This window comes from Acinonyx jubatus, chromosome A2, assembly GCF_027475565.1.
Source record: "Acinonyx jubatus isolate Ajub_Pintada_27869175 chromosome A2, VMU_Ajub_asm_v1.0, whole genome shotgun sequence".
NCBI lineage: Eukaryota > Metazoa > Chordata > Mammalia > Carnivora > Felidae > Acinonyx > Acinonyx jubatus.
The window spans coordinates 142191562-142211269 of NC_069383.1; the positions used below are offsets into that span (position 1 = coordinate 142191562).

At 40.9% G+C, this 19708-nt stretch overlaps 1 protein-coding gene across 7 annotated transcripts in view; it reads left to right on the forward strand.

Moving 5' to 3' along the window:
- The window catches only part of ERC2 (ELKS/RAB6-interacting/CAST family member 2), a 915804-nt gene that overhangs the window by 732301 nt on the left and 163795 nt on the right, over positions 1-19708 (forward strand). The gene's annotated exons all lie outside the window — the stretch shown is intronic.

Genomic DNA, 19708 nt, shown 5'->3' on the forward strand with positions numbered 1-19708 from the left:
TCTTCTCCCTTGACTAAGCAAAGCAAGTTAAAAGAAGGATTGACAAAAACAAAAATCTCCTGTGGTCTTCCATGATATTTGCATTCACCCAGCAAATATAAAAACTATTTACAGTGTTTAGGATTAAAACTCCTGAAGGTGAATTTCATGGACATTATGAAATTAAATGCAAACTAGCAGGTTATATAATCAATATTAATAGTATTATCTCCTTTATGGTACTCTGAGCTTCTTGTGTGTGTAATCCTAGTATAACTTACACAATAAATTTCAAGAGCGATGGGACCATAGGTAATGGAATAGAATCATCTGGATAAGTATGAATGCCTTTGTTATATGTTTCTGGATATGTGAAGGGGGAGGGTTTATTGGAATTACCTGTGTGAAGAGCGGTTTAACTGTTTGTTGGAGGAGGAGGTGCTTATTATGCCTCTACAACTTTTTTTTTTTCCGGACGGCTCTGTTTCCTTTTCATCTCATGTCACTAGCATCCCAAAGGAGAAGTTAAGATTGCTAAGTCTCCAAGATGTTTTACCAGGAGTACAACTCCGGTGGAGCCATTTATATGGCATGCTACATAAGAAGAGCTCCCTGGAGCTGTGCAGTGAAGTAGCTCCAACCAGGAGGCCCTCTGCCCCCACCCCAGCTTGGCCCTACCCTTTTACCCAGAAGCATTTGCCCTCAGAGTCCTCAACACTGCAGATGTTCTTATAGGACATCTAGATTTCTGAAGCCAAGTGCAGAAAGGCACCAGTTCATGTTATTAGCTCTCAAAAATGGTTCTTAATTGGGCAATCGGCAAAGTATACAGAGAGAGATAAATTTCATGTCATTATCTTGTATGCCTGTGGTTTTGCTTTGATTTAGCTTTATTTTTTCAATTCTCATCCCTTGCCATCCCTACCACCAGTCACCCAACCTAGTATACCTGACATCCTACTAATTAAACATCTTCATTCTTATTCTTGGTCCCTGCCTTTTTCCATACTGCCCTTTGCTCCTTGACCTGCTCCCAGAAGGGGTAAGTGTGAGGTTTCATTGGTGCTAGAAGGCCACGCTGGGCTTTCCCCCAGAGAGAGGAAAAGAGAGCACCATAAGGCAGAAAGAAGGATTTGGAGCCAAATTAGGGGAGTGAGTCACACAAAGACCTGCTGAGGTAACAAACAGGCTTGTTTCATCACAGAGACGCGTATGCTAATATGTCCTGCTAGATACCGGATACCAGATCAAATTTATCGCCTTTGTGAATGATATTTCTCACAAAAGCCAGTCTCCTGCTGTTTTTCCAGAGATCTTTAATCACAAAATAGAGGTCTCACCAGCTTGGTTGACCCTGTTATGTTTGTCCACCAACAAACAGTAGAGGTTGTCATAGGGCAGAAGTCATTGCTCTGGGGCAATGCCCTTTCCAGAAGAGTTAGCATCCCTCAAGGTGTGTCTGGCTAAGATGTGTCATCAGGAGCTTTGTCATCGCTACTGTTAGGAAGATGGTGATGGTCTTCCACTCTCACATCCTTCATCTCAGTGACCACTCTAAGTGACCCATGGACATAGAGGCAGATAACCTCTTCTACAAATGAGAAACCCAAGCCCTCACTGGGGGGTGGAGGTAGTAGACTGACTAGGTTGGGCCCTGCTTCTGATTATTTGCTTGCTCAGCTAATACTTGAAACACATATTCCATACCAGCCTCTACACTGGCTTTGGGAAAGAACATGAGGGACAAGACAGAACCCCTGCCTTCAAGGAGTTTGCTGTCTAGTCTGAAGACAAAAATCTAGGTTATCAGATGTCTCTTTCAGTTTTTTTCTGGATCGTATCAATCAGAACCTGCCATTTAAAAGGTAGTTATGATTTAACTAAGGGCCCATGACTTAGGAATTAACTCTTCAGTGAAGTTCACCTTGAAAGGGACACCCTTGACCAGAAGGATAACTTTGTGGTTTTAAATTGGAGTCAGCAAAAGTATAAGGCTTCCTTGATACACTCTTTCAATTAGAAAAGAGAGTTGACTAAGAAGACCTGGCATGAGTAGGTTGACTCCAATGATGGAGATGGCAACATCCTCTGGGCTGGTGATCTTTTTGACTAGGAGTCCCAGGTCTAGGACAACCATGCTTTCAGCTATAATCACCAACAGCTTATATACCAAAATATGGGTTGTTGTAAACTAAGTTCCACAATGTAACAGTCATCTGAAGGCTTGGAAGTCTTTCCTAGATGATTACAAACTCTATTCAAAATTGTGCAAACATATATAGTAATATGTGTGGAGTGGAGGTATATCTCGGGAGAAAGTGGCAGTGTAAGAGTCTGAACAATGATTGATTTGGATAAAATTTAAACTAAATGTCCATGATGTACCCATGTTAACTGAACTGACTTAAAGGGGAGAGGTCTCTTCCAAGCAATTCCTGATTCTGTTCCTGCGAATATTCCAGCCATGAGTTTCCTGTGGCCTGAGAATTGACCAACAGTGTCTTCTGTAAGAGAGGCTACAAAATGTTGCCATTGTCTCTTGAGCTTTATAAAAAGATCAAAACACATGAAAATAGAGAAATATAAGAAAACCAGTCACTTTGCTACTTTTCCAGAGAAATTCATTTTTCCTTAGGAAATTCAATTTAAGTATTGCTCGGTACTTGCAGAATTAGATTCTTTTTCCATTTCTTCCCCATTCCTTTCTCCTTCACAATGATTTTGCTTTCTCCTCAGGAGAAACTGAATCCAAGGGTTATAAGTCTAGACGAGCATTTCCCAAAGTAACCTTTGGAACATTAGTCCCAGGAGGAAAGTCTTGAAACAAAGATTCAGTGAGCAAAGAATTTTGGGAAAATGCTGCATATTATAACTCAATTTTAGAGAGTCTTGGTGCAATTAGCAGATCAAAGGATCTACAAAGTCATATAAGAAAGAAAGCTCTCCAATTTTATTTAATCCAGCATTTCCCAGACTTATTTGATCATAGAATTTTTTTTCTTTTCTTTTCTAGTAACATCTGTGCTCTGAAAAATACTGTTCTCAGAGTATCAGGTGAAGAAACAGACTACCCGGTTTAAAACATAAGTGATCCAGTTTCCAGCAGGGTTTTTCATCAGAAGGTGGAGTTTTGAGGCAATTTCTGCTGTGCTCTGCATACCAGAAAATGCGAGTGCCTCTTTCATTCATTTCTTGGGATACCTTTATAAAGACTATAATGTCTGAGAATGAGTTATCCCACCAATAACCCAGTAGATCTGAACTAAAGGAATCATTATAAGGGTGAGGATCCAGGAAAACAAGGATAATCATAAATACACAGCCCTTCAGGAATTGAAAATGAGTGTTATGAGGGGAAGGGACAATTTGGAGATCACATAAGTCAGTAGGGTGTACCAGTGCAATAAATAGCGTAGACCCCTACCCAAGAAAGGAGTAGGTGGTAACTGGTGGCCTGTCCCCATGATGGCCATAGCCACTGAAAATATCCAAGTAGATCATTCAGATACTTTTCAGTAATAATGCCTTAGGAAGTTTTTCAAACCAAGAAGTGGGCACAAGGGGGTACAATAAGCTACTGATAAGCTTTGAGAAACAACAAGGACCAAAGAATAAATGGGACAGACTGGAACCCCATTTGTGATTTTATTTTTAGTGGGGTTACCAAGACTGATTTTAGAAAAGCTAAGTGGAAACTCAACTTCTCCTAAATGCCCTATGTACCTGTCATCAGTATCTGTTATTTTCTATAAGTACTGTCTTTCTTTGCCATGTCAATTATGTCAAGTCTTTTTACTACTTTTCTAAACATCGTATGATTTTTATTGTCCTACAAAAAAATCATATTTTATTAATCTCCTTCTAGTGGCTTCCAGGTATGCAGAAAATCATCAGAGTGAACTCCACACTCCAGCCACCTCAAAATGCCAGGCCTTGTTCAGGCTGCCCTTTGGCATCCAGAACTCACATTCCTGTGCCTGGCTGTTAGGTTGGGCATTGGATCTTTAAGGACCTAGATCACACTATTTTTTTGTGTGTGCAAAATATGCTTCCATTTGTTAAAGAGTCTCACTCTGATTCTCATTTGTAGGAGCCTAAACAGTAAAATCTTAAACATTTCTGGTCTGGAAACCTCAGAATATATGGCCACTTTCCAAGCCCAGAACTTGCCTTTCTTCTCTCTCCCTCACACACAGGAGTTGGGAAGCTCAAGGACTTTTGACTACTTTGAAGACCAATTTAAAATTTAAATTTCACATTTTACTTATGGAAATCCTACTTCTAAAAGGAAAGCTACAGAGTTCAAGAGCATGGAAACATAATACTTCTTAAATTATTATGGAAAAATGTGGTTGAATTGCACGTTCCATTCATACTCTTTGTTATGTATTGCAAAGCATATTCACACCTGCCTGGCCCATAGTAGGCACTCAATAAATGTCTGTTGAAGGAATTATTCCCTTGGTACCTTTGGAAAATGGGAAGTGCAGATGAAAGTATCCCCATTGTACATGTAAAGAAGCTGGAGCTCAGGGATGTTGTTAATTATTTAGAGTCACACACCTGACAATCAGCAGGCCTACAATGAGGTCCTGAGTCTCTGACTGCTGTACATTGGTGGCAAACCTCTTTGGCTGTCAGTATGGGTGTATTTATGCAACCACGTATATTAAATACGGTTGCATGCCTATAACATCAGCTTTTTCTAGAGTACAAACGTGCTCTTGTTCCTTTTTCCCACTGAATTACGGTAAATTTTATCCTTTTTAAATTTAATTTCCAAACTTGAAATAAAATGTCATTTCATCAGCTCTGTTTCCATTCCCCCCCGGCCCCCATTGTCTTTATTTCCATTCTTCTGTTATGTGCCTTTATCTTTTCATTTCCTCCCCTTTCACCTGTTCCCCTTTACTCTTTATTCTTGCTGTCCCTGTGCCAGGGAATTACCCTAGCTTTCTACAACTCTCCCGCTGCCACGGAATTACCACAGTGAGACCCTCAAGCAGTGGAGAGCATGGTACAGAGAGGGAGGGGAATTGTTCTGGGTTACAGAGGGCCCTTAGCAAGGCACTGCCAGGACCCACATTCCCTTGCTTACTCACTTATGGATCTCTGCACATGCAAGGACCTGGGGCAAGGCAGGGGCAAGGCTCTGGTTTCCAGAGCAAAGCATAGGATGCTTCAGTGGGCCAGGGGCTGCTACCAGATCTGCCAGGACTCTGGGCACACTTTAAGATAGTGATCTTACTGTGGCAGAAGCTGGTTTTTCCATTTTGCATCCTTAACTTTAGGGTATCCACTCTGTTAATCTCTTCCCTGAAAATTGGTTGCCTTAGTCCTAAATATTGCTCACTCCACTTAGCAATTTCCAAAATTTGTCTGCAAATGTAAATAGTGAACTGTGGTTCTTTCTCTGTTGCCCCTGGATACTGTGTGGTCCTGGTACATGTTAGCTCTCAGCCAAGACTTGAGTTCGTACGACTGGACACAATTCAGAACACTGAATGTCCACTTCAATTTTCTGCTGAAAATTCTCGTAGAATTTTACTTTAGACACTTGTCATTTTCTCATAAGCTATCAAATAACTTGGTCACTAAAGAACCCAGAACTAGGTGTGGCCTTCTTTTCAAGCTGTATATATGGGACAGATATACAGATTATATTTTAGGATGTAATGAAATGATCTTAGTGGTCCCACCCATGTTGACTGCACCTGTACTCTGCTTCACAGAGGCTATAACCCTTGCTACCTTGATTTTGAGATTTCTTGTCTCCAAACATCTCCCCTCTTCCCTCTTCTTACAGACAAAAAAGCCATAAGGTAGAGTTAGCTCAAAATAAAAACAGCATTCTTGCCCTCCTGTCCTCCCACCTCTGTCCATGCTGCACACACCTGAGCCTTGGGTACCTGCTCTCAGATAGAATTAGTCAGTGTCCTGCAGAGCCTTCATGTAGGAATTGCTAACCATCCCTACAATTAGGTCCTCATTGAGGGTAGTGGCCAGAGGCCAGTGACAACATTTCTAAATCCCAGGTATTTCTTAGCCCTAGACATGTGTGGTAAAAGCCCTCTGCTCTCCCCCTCCTCCAGTGCCTCCTCGTCCCAGAGGCCTGCATTTCATGTTTGGTCAATAAGGAGTTGGTGGAGTCTCATTGTCCACCGGGAGAATGAAGCTGTCACGGCAGCCCCTCCCCAGGCCCTATTACTTCTCAGAAAGCCAACGCAAGGCCCTTGGATCCCCCCCTTGTCCACAGCCCCTCTCTGGGAAATGGTGGATGGGGTTTGTGATTGATGCCCCTGCTTTTGCCTTGTACTTTCACCAACAGATTAGCCAAAGTGCAGCCCTTTGAATTCTAACAAACAGACAAGGGGTTTAACTTACTCTGTTGCCCTCCGAAGATGGATTCTGTATATAGAGTTGTTATTCCTAGCTTTTGCTTAGGGAGGAAAAAAAGAATTTATTTTATGTTTTGAGGTTAAATGAATGTGGGATAAATGTATACATAGTGTCCTGTGTGTATATATGTATGTATCGCTATATGTCAGACGAACTGAAGACTTTTCCACATATGGAAGAATTTCTCAAGATCATGTTTAACTAGAAATTTCTCTCCCTAACTTGCCCTGAGTACATGTTTGAATCTACATTATATATACATATATACGTGTGTGTAAATAGGTTTTCATGTTTCCTACATAGAAGAAAAATTAACTACCATATATCAGAGCTCACCAAAGTATAGTTACAGAACAATGGAGAAAAGTAGAAATTTTGAGTTCCCCATGACAGTAACCTAATAAGAAAAGTTACATATCTTGGGTTTTTATTATTGGTTTCCCATTCAAGTTAGTATACCTGAAGCCAGTCTGAATAAGAAACAATCAGGTTTTTTACTTTGCAGACCTAATTTCATGGCCCACTTCTTGGACAAAGTGTTGGGTTTTGGTTTCATCTAGGGATGAAGCCTTCAAATTCAAAACCCTATGAAGAAGACTCTTGTTAGGCTGATGTTTATTGGTTGGGAGAAGGGTTCAGAGATTTCAGCCATTCCCACTCTTGGGCTGGTCCCGTCACAGAGCCAAAGATACCCTGGGATGCATTTTGAAATAAATTTTGTGAGCCACTTGTCTCTTTTCTTTTTAGAAATTAAAAACTGAGGTATAACACATTTAACATTATATTTGTTTGGGGCGTATAACATAATGATTTGATATAGGTATGTATTGTGAAGTGATTAGCACAGTAAGTTTAGTCAACATCCACCACCACACATATTTTTTTCACAAATTCTTTTTTTTCTTGTGATTATTTGCCTCTTTGCTGGTACTCCTTTTATCACCAGTGGATTGGAAGATGCTGTTTAAAACCCAACAGGTTTTTTCAAGTAGATGAAATAGAAAGATGGCTCAGATGTCACTTTTTTCTTTATCCCTCAAAGACAATGAAAAATCCCCAAAGCTACTGAAACACAAGTCAGGAGGAATGTGTGGTTTCTCACCATTGGGACATAAAGGTGGCGGCTTATGTGTTTGCTTGTTTTTAAGAGCAGAAGCTCTAGAATGACCCTGCCAGGGTCTCTGTGAGGCCACAGGTAAAAAGGGACATGAGGACAAACCTCTGCACCATTGCTGGGAGAGCATTTAACGGCTCCTTCCTCCTCCAGCAGTTGTGAGCTCACCCAACCATCACAAGCCACAGGAGAGCAAGGGAGGCAGGGTGACAGCCCCTGGGAAGCTAGCTTTGCAGATGAGCAGGTTGTCACCAATGCTCTTTAATCTGGGTGTGATGTTAATTCCTGACATGTAAGCACATGAGGGCACGATTTGGTAAACCTTGCCAGGCAGCGTCTTCACGCCTGGGAAAAAGGCAGAGCTGCTTAATGCGGCAGGATCCTCCTGTTAGAAAAGGATTTTTCCTTACAGAAGATTTGAGCCTGTGGAAGATTTCAGTCTTACTCTATTTGGGGTAAAGTTTTCATCCCCCCTTTTACTGATTCCTCTTAGTTTTAAATCTTGTTTGCAGTATTAGGGTTTCATTAAAAGATTTGTTGCAGTATCCTTTGAGTCAACAGGGGTTTTCAGACACAGCCTCCACTCCCCAGCTTGTAGATGTAACTCATCTTGGCAACATTGGAGGGTTGATTCCTTTTCAACTTGCTGCTTTAATCCAGTCACATTTGTCTAAGAGGCAGCCCTCAGGCTCCCCCATTGAAAGGAGGTGGCCAACCTTGAAATGTCTGGAAGCCGGGAAATCCATTTTCTGTTGCTAAACACCATTGCTTCTCTTTTTTTCTTGAACTGATGTCGTAAGGATCACGTTTGACTTACACACACCAGGCACTTGCAGCACCCTGAAGATAAGGGAACAGCAGAGGAAGGAGAATTGGAAACATCTTTTAAACTTATAGGGCACACGCACACATTCTGAAAACTACCTTACTTATACAACAATAGCACTTTAAAAATTGTTTCAGCATCCCTATATGAATGAATGATCTGATTAGCCTCCAGCTGTGAACACCCCCTGAGATGCTAAAATGTGTACGGATGGTTTTATACACTATCAGGTCCTTTTCACACCTACCCTTTGGCCTTTGGCCTTAGTGCAATGCCAAATAATTTGTTGCAACAGTAGTAAACTTATCAGATGCTAACAACAGGGATGGTGTGCCTAGTTATATTCATATATATTTGTAACATCTACAAAGTGGTTTAATTTACATTCTCCAATTTAATTCAGTCGGCACCCTGTGAAGTGTCAGGGTCAGGATTATGATCCCATTTTCTTTTTGAGGCAGCTGAAGAAATGACGAGTCAAGAAACTAGGGGATTTGGTTGCCCACTAGCCAGAAAATAGCAGAACCAGAATCGTGTTAAAAACACAGTTTTCACTGTATTTAACAAAGCCAAGTGTTAATGACTGATGGATGAGGGAGCAAATATAAAGCCTGTCTCCACCCTCACCCCTTTTTTATGACTATCTGGCAGTGGCTCAGCTTTTAACAGATGTTGACTTTGGGCTCTGAAACAATATTGTTGGCCAACGTAGAGCCTTCCAGTATTTCCATCTACAGCTGGGTATCTTGCATCTTTCAGCTGAGAGATCTGGTGCCATGTACAAAAGACTGATTTGTCAGAATTACTTTTGCTTGAAGGAAATAGAAAACTAGTTTCTTCAGATTGCCCCACAATGAAGCCTCCCCCCCTGCCGCCAAATCAAGAAAATGCCTAAAGATACTTCATTAGAAGTGAAGGAGAAAGCCAACCACTGCCCCTCGCCAAATTCTGTAATGTTTTTTGATGGCTTAGCAAAGGACTCAGATGGTTGCCCTCCTCAGGGTATCCCTGTGAGTTGAACTTGCTGAGAAGAACCACCCCAGACAGCACAGGCTTCTAGTCTCTGCCTCTCCCTTGAGGAATACCCTGGTGTGTCTTTTAAAGTACTAACCTCTCCTGTCAAGTTCCTGCTCAGCCAGTGACAGTCAGCTTTCACCAACTGGGGTTGGAAGAATAAACCAGGAAAGTGGCTGGTGTAGTGCAAAGGAGGAAGGAGCCATTCTTGGGAGAAACAAGTAAACACAATCTTGGCAACTCTAAGGAACTCTGGAATCTAGGCAGCCTTCTGTCTCAGAGGAGTTGAGTCATTCAGAAAAGAAAGAAACTGATCCTATATACTTACTCATTTGGAAATAATTTGTTAAATTCCCACATCTGAGACATTGTGAGGCCATATGAAGTGAGTGAAGGCTCTCCTTTTCCCCTTAGGGACCTTGAAATTTGTTGGGGTGCTGCTGATATAAGCCCATTTAAGGGACAGGTACTGTGTGCATGTGAGGATCTCTTTCTTTGAAGAACCAGAGAGACCGTATCTAAGTTGTGCCATCCCACTCCAACCAGGACCTTCAATAGCTCACAAAGAGGGCAGTACAAAGTCCAAAGTACTTCAGAGCTGAGAAAAGCAGAACCAACAAATGGCTTTGGGGTCAACATGAGCTCTTCTTTCTGTGGCTTCAGAGTTCACATGTCAGAAGGGTATACCTTTGTGGTCAGACAGACTGGAATTTGATCCTGGCTCCACAGCTCCTAGCCAGGTGTCCTGTGGTGAGCTACCTGATCTTTTTTCCTGAGACTTCCTCTCCATATCTGCACGAAGCCTCCCCAAGCCTGTGTCATGGGGTTGTGGGGAGACTCAGTGAAGAAACACAGAAAGCGGCCTTGCTCAAACCTTGCACAGGTGCTAATACCTGTGGGCTCATTTCTAGTCCAGGTCGGAAATAAGCTAACATTTATATTGTAACAGGGCACAAAGAAGGTATCTGAACCTAGATAGGACTCTCTTCTTCTTTGGGGTCTGCAAAGGTAACAGATACAGGCTATAACAAATACAGATCATGTAAGAGTTTACAGGCATTCCTGACCTCATCACCTGAATAGAGATATCCATCCATAGGCAGGGAAGGTGAGAGGCATGGATGGAAGGTCTCCAGAGAGAAGATATGGACTTGACCCTGAGAGTAAACTTACTAGTGCTCTGACAAGGCTAGGTGTCCCTGTTTTCCAGATTCATACCCATAGGTTTCCTTTACACATATGTTTGTCTTCCCTGGCTCTGGCCAAGCCCATAGTTGGAAATGCCAAGAAGAGTTGCTTTGGTTGAACCCAGACACAGGGCACATCATAAATCCCATACTCTAGTCCTGCTTCCAGGACTTGTGCAGCCAAAGTTTGCAGAATCCTTGGGCTTGATGTTTCCAGAAAGTTCAGAGAAGGCGTGTACTGAAGTAGGGTAGGGATAGGTCTGGTGACTGTATACACCAGACCCTGTTAGAATCAGGACAATCTCTTTGCATCCCTTCCCTCAAGAGAGCCAAGGTGAACTTTCTGGCAGAGACAGCTAGCTGAATTCTCACAGAGGCAGTGGGCTGATTTAAAAGTGATGCTTCCATAATTTTACTCTCATTTTCAGTTAGGACAGGTGTGACAGTAAGGTCCCCTTTAGGGACCTAGTCCTCCAATTTCAAGAAAAAAAGCTGTTAATTCTAATTGCAGGTGTTTTTGAAAAACTATTCAGTGATAAGCTAGGGCTTGCCTGCTGGTTGTAGCCAATACTTGAAAATAGAGACCAACTAAAAGTTTACACTGGGCCATTTATCATGTCATATTATAGAGTTCCTCCCCAGAGCTTCTTTGTTGGGGCTAACAAATGCCTCCCCCCCAGCAAAAGGAAGTCACCTGTCTTGTCAATGATGGCTCGTTCCTTTGTCCTTAGATCTTGTCATCAACATAGCCCTGTGAGCGGCCCATCCAGTGAGGAATTTTGTTTTATCTTAGTATTTAGAGAATCCCATTAGGGCCCAGCATCTGGTACTGCAGGATTTCCATCGAGACCCCATATAATCTCTGGAGCTATAGATTCATCCTGAGGTTATTTGATAGCTAAGCCTCCCAGCTCTTCCAAATTTGCTGTGTTTTATGGTCACTGTGCTCTGGTCTGTAGCCCACCTTGGATATTCCCATCCCCAGATGCTGTGGAAAAAAGTACACAGAGGACTGGTGGAATAGAGGCTTTCTTCCCATCCAGATATTTTGGCAGCTCCTGGCATAGCAATCACTCAAGAAGGACACGTGAGGGAGCAAACACCAGGTGACATCCAGAAAAGCCAATGCGAAGTAGATTTGGAAACAGAGAAACAAGGAAACAGACTCTCCCAGACCTGATAGATGCATTTTGAAAGTCCCAAGAATTTCTAAATAACTTGGCATGAAGTTAGGGTTCAAGTGACATTTATCTGTTTCTTATTTTTTGGCTCCCAAATTTACATTTCTGTGCAGTAAGGTTGCTGAACAAATTAATATTTGCATACAAAGATGTAGGCAGTGCAGGAGTCAGACAGCTGTGAATGTTTGGAAATACTTGGAGCTCCCCTTCTGATTAGCTCCTGCATTTTTGTTTTTTATTCCCCAAGTGGACACTCACTCTGACCCAGATCACTTGGTGATTAGGGTCAATTCATGTTTAAGCTTTGAAGATTAGAGAGACCAGAAATGGCCACCACCTCCCCTTCTATTTTCAGTTAAAAACTTTCAACTTTAAAAACAAAAAAAAAAACTGAAAAAAATGCATAATATTCTGAGTTCACTAAAGGAATTTATCCACATTTCTGCCATGTTAAATGTTAGCAAAGTTTATATTGGACTGTCATATTTCTTTACTTTATTCACCAGCATACAAGACGTCGATCTCAACATCTGGTTTTTAATAACCCTGGACATCTGGGAGCTCCTTTTTATTCCTATGGTGGACGAGGCACAGTAGTGATATTGGCAGTGTATATTTTCAACCTACAACTCCTGTCTGTTTCAATCATAATTAATTACCACTTTTTAATATATTTAATTTGCTAAAAGTGATTTGCATTAGACCACATTTCACTGTTAAGAAAATAGTGGTAGATTTTGGTGGCAGTGGCTTTCCTTTTTTCTTTCTTCTTTAAAATGTAAAACCCTCCATGAATGGATTTGAAACAAACTAAATGTATACATGTTTGGGGTTTTAAATGCAAAATGAAATAAACTTCCCTGCAAGGAAAGTGATTTTACAGTCATTTAGACTAAGCGGTCAACAGGGGCTGTGGGCTGCATTTTAGGGAAACCTCCTATTTTGTTTTGTGACTGACAAATCATAGCATTGCTCTGTGCCTAGAGTTTCCCTATGGCAGTGACTTTGGGGCTCAAAAATGTTATAATGAATGCTAGGGCTTCCATCCAGAGAAATATACTTACACACATACCCACAACATTCTTCTTTGAATTTCAAGGAGTGGCTAGACCCCTTGAAACCCATTTGTGGATGCCTGGGGGTCCCTTGACTTGACTTTCCTTCTTCATTAGCATAAAAAGGGACATCAACTTTGCTTTTCTACCGGAACCCGGGAGGAAGTTTAACGAATATAAAAATAGTATTTCTCAAGTTATGTAGGGAAAAGAGAAGTTTATTGCCAGGAGCAATTGCTAGATTGTGTAGTGATTAATAAGCACAGATAAATTTTACAAGAGAAGACCCAGCTATAATGATCAGTTGTACCTTACTTTTTTTTGCCAGAATATCCCTATCTAAACTGTCAGTGCAAGTTCACACTGAGTTGTCCAATTCAGAGTCTGTGCAAATCACTTGATAGACTCAAATCAGTCAGGGATTGTTAACCCTTTATGGGACATAGATCCCCTTGGGAATCTGGTAAACCCTGGCCCTCTTCTCAGAATATTTTTAAATGCATAAAATAAAATACATAGAAATACAAAGAAAACAAATTATATGAAAACTCACTTCAAAGGCCACAGATCTGAATGTTTGAGTTGATGAAAATCACCTTAGCCTGTTGGCAAGATTAGACTGAACTATATTGCTGTTTTTCTAGGTCAAAAATGGTGAAATATTGGCATTTTTATATGATTCAAACAAATATTACAACAACTTATGCAATAAGAGTCCAAATGGTGAGAAAATGATCCAAGTTATTTTTTTTCCTGTTCCTAGTTTTCAAAACAAAGAAGCAAATCATGGCAAAACCTGATTTCATTGGGGATTTATTAAAGGACACAGCTCCCAAATTATGTGTGAGACCAAGATATGAACCACTCAGTCTTCTACACTTTGTTTCAGTCCTGCAGTAAAAAGTGAGAATTCTTGTTCAAAACATACCTTGGAATGGTAGATTTACTTCTGTCTCCAAAGATTCAATTTTTCTGCCTATTGGCCACTTCACTAAGTGAGGAAAGTGGCCAGAGCCATTCTGGAAACATTTTCAACAACAAGAATTCAAACCAAATAAGTTTCAGTTTATCCATAGTTGAGCACAATTCTTAAGTTAAACAAAACTCTCTTTCTACAAGCATTCTACTGAATTGAAAGTTTACTCTCTTCTCTTTGAAACTTATTTGATTGCAAATGTATAATCATTCCATGCAAATGTATAATCATTCCATGGCGTGTACATCCTCTTTTATGCTGAGAGCAAACAGAACCTGACAAATCAAGAAGATCACAGCATGTTTGAGCCTTTGTGAAATAACCAACGTGAATTATTGCATGCTACAAAAGTTTGTTCCACCCAAGGAGATGGAGGTTTTTTTTTTTTTAATTCTTCTTCAGCCTTTATTGATACTCTAAGCTTAAGAGAAATTAAGGGTATTTGATTACTATAATTACTTCTCTGCTTACTTAAAAGGTTTAATCTACTCCTTAGGCATATGCAATTCAGATTGCATGCTTTCCAAAAATATAATCATCTGCTAATGTAGACTAATTTTAATCTTCTAATCCAATCTTGACACAGAGTCAGAGCTGGGTGGGTGGAATGTTTTGTGTGGGGGTTGCCATAGATACAAAACTGAGTTATGTATTTGACAAGTCAGTGATGTGGAACTTAAGTTACTATAGATTTTTTTTTTCCTCACTCTTTAAGATTAAAAAACAAAGTGAAGATCAGTGTGCCTTTCCAGTGCATCATGGTGTAACTAACCTTCTCTTCTTTCATTCCGGTGCTCCCCTCCTCTCCGTGCACCTCCCTTCCCGGGCCGGCCACAGGATGACGAGGAGGGCATATGGGCATAGCCGGGCCTGTAAACCAAAGTTCCAGTTTTGTTTTGAGGGGTGAGAAACCATCTTTTATATCATTTTTCTTTTAAAAATTGCATTCTGGTGTTGTATTGTATGTGTGTTCAATTGTGTTCGCTGATGTTTGTGACTGTGCCCTGCTTCTGTGTTCTGTGATCACCCCCAAGAGACCCCTCCTTCCTACTACCCCTCCCCACAACCACATTATTGCTCTGCCGTGTTGGGGCCGGGTTGAGCACGATTCAAATGTTTCTGTGTTATTTAAGACATAAACTATGCCCTCGCTAGGATTTATACACACTTTTTAAGGCATGATTGTGGACTCAGAAATTGTCACTATTCTCCAGTAGCGGTTTTCAGCCAACTGCTTGCTTTTACCAGATATACCAGTGTGGTGTTGTGACTCTCATGTCCTGGTTCTGTCACATGTTTGGCAAGGAAAATAAAACTGTATACCTTCGTGGAGCTGAAACTGTCATCTCTAAGAAGCCCATTTGATGGATTGTACTATCTCTTCTATGGCAGTTTTGAAGAAAACACAAGGATCAAGGCATAGTGATGGTGAATGGGTAACTGTATCTCTTTAAATGAATTAGAATAGAAATCTCAGTATTGGCAGGTTAGTGGCCTTATATCTGTTGCTTTTTTTTTTTTTTTTACAATTGTGCTTCTATGGAACTTGTAAATTATAAATTTTGCACATTGCATTTTTTTTCAGAGGGTCTGCTCTTTTAAAGGATGATTTTTAGCCATTAACAACCTACCTTTTATTTCTGTATTATCTGCATTATAATTGAACAGTGGCACATGTAATTGCCACATGGTTATAAATGGAACATTGAATCCTAGAGCCTTGCTGCCACGAATCACACCTCTGCAGGATACTGCAGGTTGTTTAACAAGTCATTAACTCCCCAGAGTTGAATATCTATGGTTCCATAGAATATGCTGTTGAACTGATGATACTGTATATGACATTTTGTTCAGAACAAGGAATGTGGTCAATTGTATGCCATGGTGATTTTGTATGGTCAAAAAGAACTCCATACGTGGTTCTTTTTCTGGGACAAATGTGAAATGTCACAAATGTCTGTGATTAGAGAGGCAGTTCGGGGGGATAAGTTAGCAGATATGCCCTTTCCCAAGTCTTGCCTTCATATTACATGGTAGCGGTGCTTGGGGCGAATTTCAAAACAATAACTGGTATTGTTTATGTTTTGCCCATAAGTGACAATTTTGTTGGTGTGTTTCACTGCTTAGTTAAACCTGTTGCAGGTCCCACCGGTGATTCAGATGGCTCTCTCTGGTGCTGTGTGGGAATACACAGTGGCAGATTTTCAAATACAACATCTTTCTGCGTAGTAAAGATGTAACACCTCCTGGATCCATTTGCTGCCAGTAGAATCTGTTTCTTGGTCACATCAGACTATCTATCTCTCCTCTTCCTGCTTTCCTGGGTAAAGGGGAAAACAGCACTGGAATTAACTCTTCCAGATACAGAGTGTTTCCAGAGGGAAGCTTGTCAGTGTGAAGAGGTGGGGAAACCAGAAAAATTCCTAAGGTCCTATCTTAAAGACTCTCTCCCTATGTAGGAAAAACTTTAAGGGAAACATCACATTTACTTATGCAGAAAAGTTAATGCATGTGTCAACTGACCTACAATAACATTAAATAAGGAATAAAGGTTTTACAAGGGTAAAAAGCAAACGTGTGAAACCTGCCCACAGCGTGCATGGAACAGGTAGGCAAAGGAAGGGTCTATGAGTTTGGGGTGGCCTTGAGAAGAAAGAGTAAGTCCTACTTGGGGCTCTTCCATGAAGCTCTTTCTTCTACCATCATAAGTGCTGGGGTGCTGGGCTGTATTTGTGTCTCCTCCTGAATAGTAAAGATTTTATTGCTCTTTCACAAGATTCATGACATCCACCCTGCCATCCCCTAAGATAGGGCCCAAGTTGTCATCCTCAGGGTGGAACTGGGGACAAGGCTCATAGAAAACCTTGCTTTGCTCAAGGCAAATGGAGACAACAGTGTTAAGCCCCTACCCCCTTTATTCTTTCATGAATTTCCCAAGCACCATGTACCCCAGAAAACAAATGTCTTCTGAAAATTAGTCAATATATAATCCTACTTTAATATGTTATAATAAATTTTATAGACTTCTGAGGAAAACTACTTATCTTTCTTTATGACTCCTTTAAACAAGTTTGCTCAGATATCCTCAGGCTTTTAAAACCATATCTGAAGGATTTAAATAATGAGATACTGGGGGAGCCTTCCATTTTCGAACAGCCGTTGCATGTTTTGAGTCATATTACAATCTGTGGGGCCTAAGGAGACATTAAATTTATAACTAAAGATGGATAATAGTGGCACATTAAAAATTAACTGTTTTGAGTATTTTGATTTATGGCCCTTATAAAAGAAATATTACAAGAAGTTATTTTACTAGCCATCAGTAATATGCTCAGAATAGCATCAGAAGTTTCTGACTTGAATCTGGTGTTTGGTGCTGAAATGAATCATAATTTGGGAAAAGTCGCTCCAAATATTACAACAAATTGGAATTAACATAACAGCCCTGACAGCTCCTCCTTTTTTTGCCACTTCCAGATACTAGCCCAGGCATGATTTATTTGTCTCACTGTGATCATTCAAGGGTGGTGTTTTCTGAGAGCAAAGTGAACTGGAGAAAGTTTCTTTTCTAAAGGGTTTCGACAGCCCCTAGAGTCAGGCTTTCCCCCTATAAACCTCATCCTCCAGCCCAGCCTTATCAGCATGTGACCTATATAGTCCACAGAACCCCAACCTTAGGACTCCACTCTTGCTTTAACGCTCTGCTGTCACTGTCGTTCTTAATCATTTTTTATTTTGCACTGGGTTGTACAAATTATGTAACTGGTGCAGTTTGGATCCAAAATATATTCCTATATTCTGCCTCCAACTTCTCTCTACCCTCCCTGCTGGCTCCTCCCCACTCCTACTTTTCTTATGCCTAAAATTTACCTTTGGCTTGCCTTATTTTGTGATTTTCTTGCAGAGACTCCATAGGTCACATTTCCAGCAAGTTGTTGCCCTCATGGGCATCCCTGTAATGTGTGTTCAATCATTGTCCTCTCGCCCCCTACTTTTGATTGTGAAAATGTGCTCCTGGAGCCCTTACTGCATTTTCTGTCTTGCTCTGCAAGACAGAAAAAGCAGCTGCTTAATTCTTCATTACTTTCCTTCAGGAAAATCCACTTGATGTGGCAATCATTTATGTCAGCAAATAACTCTTCATTTCTACTGAATGGAAGTACTTTCCTTGGACCTCCAAGAGGCCCTTTGTTTCATGAACATTCAATGAGGTGGGGCAACAAGGGACCAAATCTAGGCACCTTATGAGATCTAGTGCCACATCTGCCTTGACATTTGAATGTTTGAGCTTTTACTATGAACTCTCATAATTGAGCAGACATAGAACACAAGATCACATTTATTTCTTAGACCACTGAGAAAGGAAGAAGTCTTTTTAGATTGAAAACATGTGTAAATTTTTAGGACCTGATTCATAAAAATACAGATGTGGGCATTAACAAGTTTTGGCAAAGGGCCATGATGCTGGTAGGTGCATCCTGTTCAAAATGAAGAAGTGTAGTTCTGTGCCACCAGCAGATGGACACTGTTACGGTGCAAGTATGAATACAGAGTGCAAGTGTGAATCATAGAGCACTTAGACACAAAGACGGGTTTTTTACACGTAGAAGCAGTGCTCAGAGGCCAGTGGAACTCCCTGTCATGGCTCCTATCAGGAAGAATGAGGAAGGAGATATTTTATTATGGCTGGAAAGTTTATATCCTTCTTGTTTTCTCTTGGTACAAAAGGTCTAAACACTAGGTTTGTGCTTGTACTGGGGCAAGAGAAATCCAGTAGCTGGAAAAGAAGTCGTGAAAAGAGCCTTGGGTTTTCAGTTTTCATAACTGATGTTCCATTTTCTCTGCAGAGTAGAGGTTTCCTTATACCTCTTGTACAGGGATACCAACCTCTGTCTCCTATAGCTGGATATCAGATGCATCTCCTCCTTGTGCCATTTTATTTCATTTATTTATCCATTCAGTCATTTTCATATAGTCATCCATTCTTTCATCAAATGGTTAAATTCTTGGTTATATGCTAAGAAAACAATGGTGAGTAAGGTAAATATGTCTGCTACTCCGTGGATCTTTCAATATAGTTGAGGGAAACAGACCACAAAGAATTACATGTGAATGGAAACTTTATACATTTGATTGTTGCTTTGATGGAAACCAGGGAAGATATTGAAATTAACAAGAGGAAGCTACTTGGTTAATCTACTTCAGAAAGGATTTCAGCAAGCATCTCTCCAAGGAAGTGAGTTTTATGCAAAGCCTTGAAAGAAGGAGAGTCAGCGGCATCCGTGCCAAGATGTGTGTTTGGGAGGTGGTCCTAGGCAGGCATGCAAACGGCAGAGGGTGAGAAAGGGTTTTATGGGCTGAAGGAGCTTGAAGACCGTAACCCAGGATAGAAAATTAAGACAATGAGATGAATATGAAGAAGTGGGAAGGGGCCAGATAAGGTAAACCCTTTTTAGGCCAATGTAGAGAGTTTGGGTTTTAGCCTAAGAAAAATGAAAACATGAGAAGAAAATTAGAGGATCTTAAGCAGGAACATGGCATGATTCAATTTATGCTGTAGAACAAGCCTGACTGTGGTGTAGAGGATGAACTATCATGGCAGGAAAAGCAGAAGTAGGGATTCTTCCATCATTTGTGAGAGAACTTGATGGTGCTGACCCAGGGGAGTAGTGGAAGAGATGATATCCAGCAGGGACAAGTGGATAAATTGGAGATGAGACTAGGAAGGGAAGCCAGCAGGACTTTGATGGACAGGTAAGACAAATAACTAAATTGAGAACACCTCCAAATTTCTACCTTGGGCGTCAAAGCTGGGGCAGGCCATTGTTGAAGGTTGGGGGGCTGAGTAGGAGTCCTGTTCTGTCTGTTTTCCCTAGGCATCCAGTCAGATAGGCCAGAGGAAAAGCAGACTTTTGACCTCCCTCTTTTCTATTTGCCTACATATCAGCATGGGGATCTTTGGCCTCCCATTGCAGTG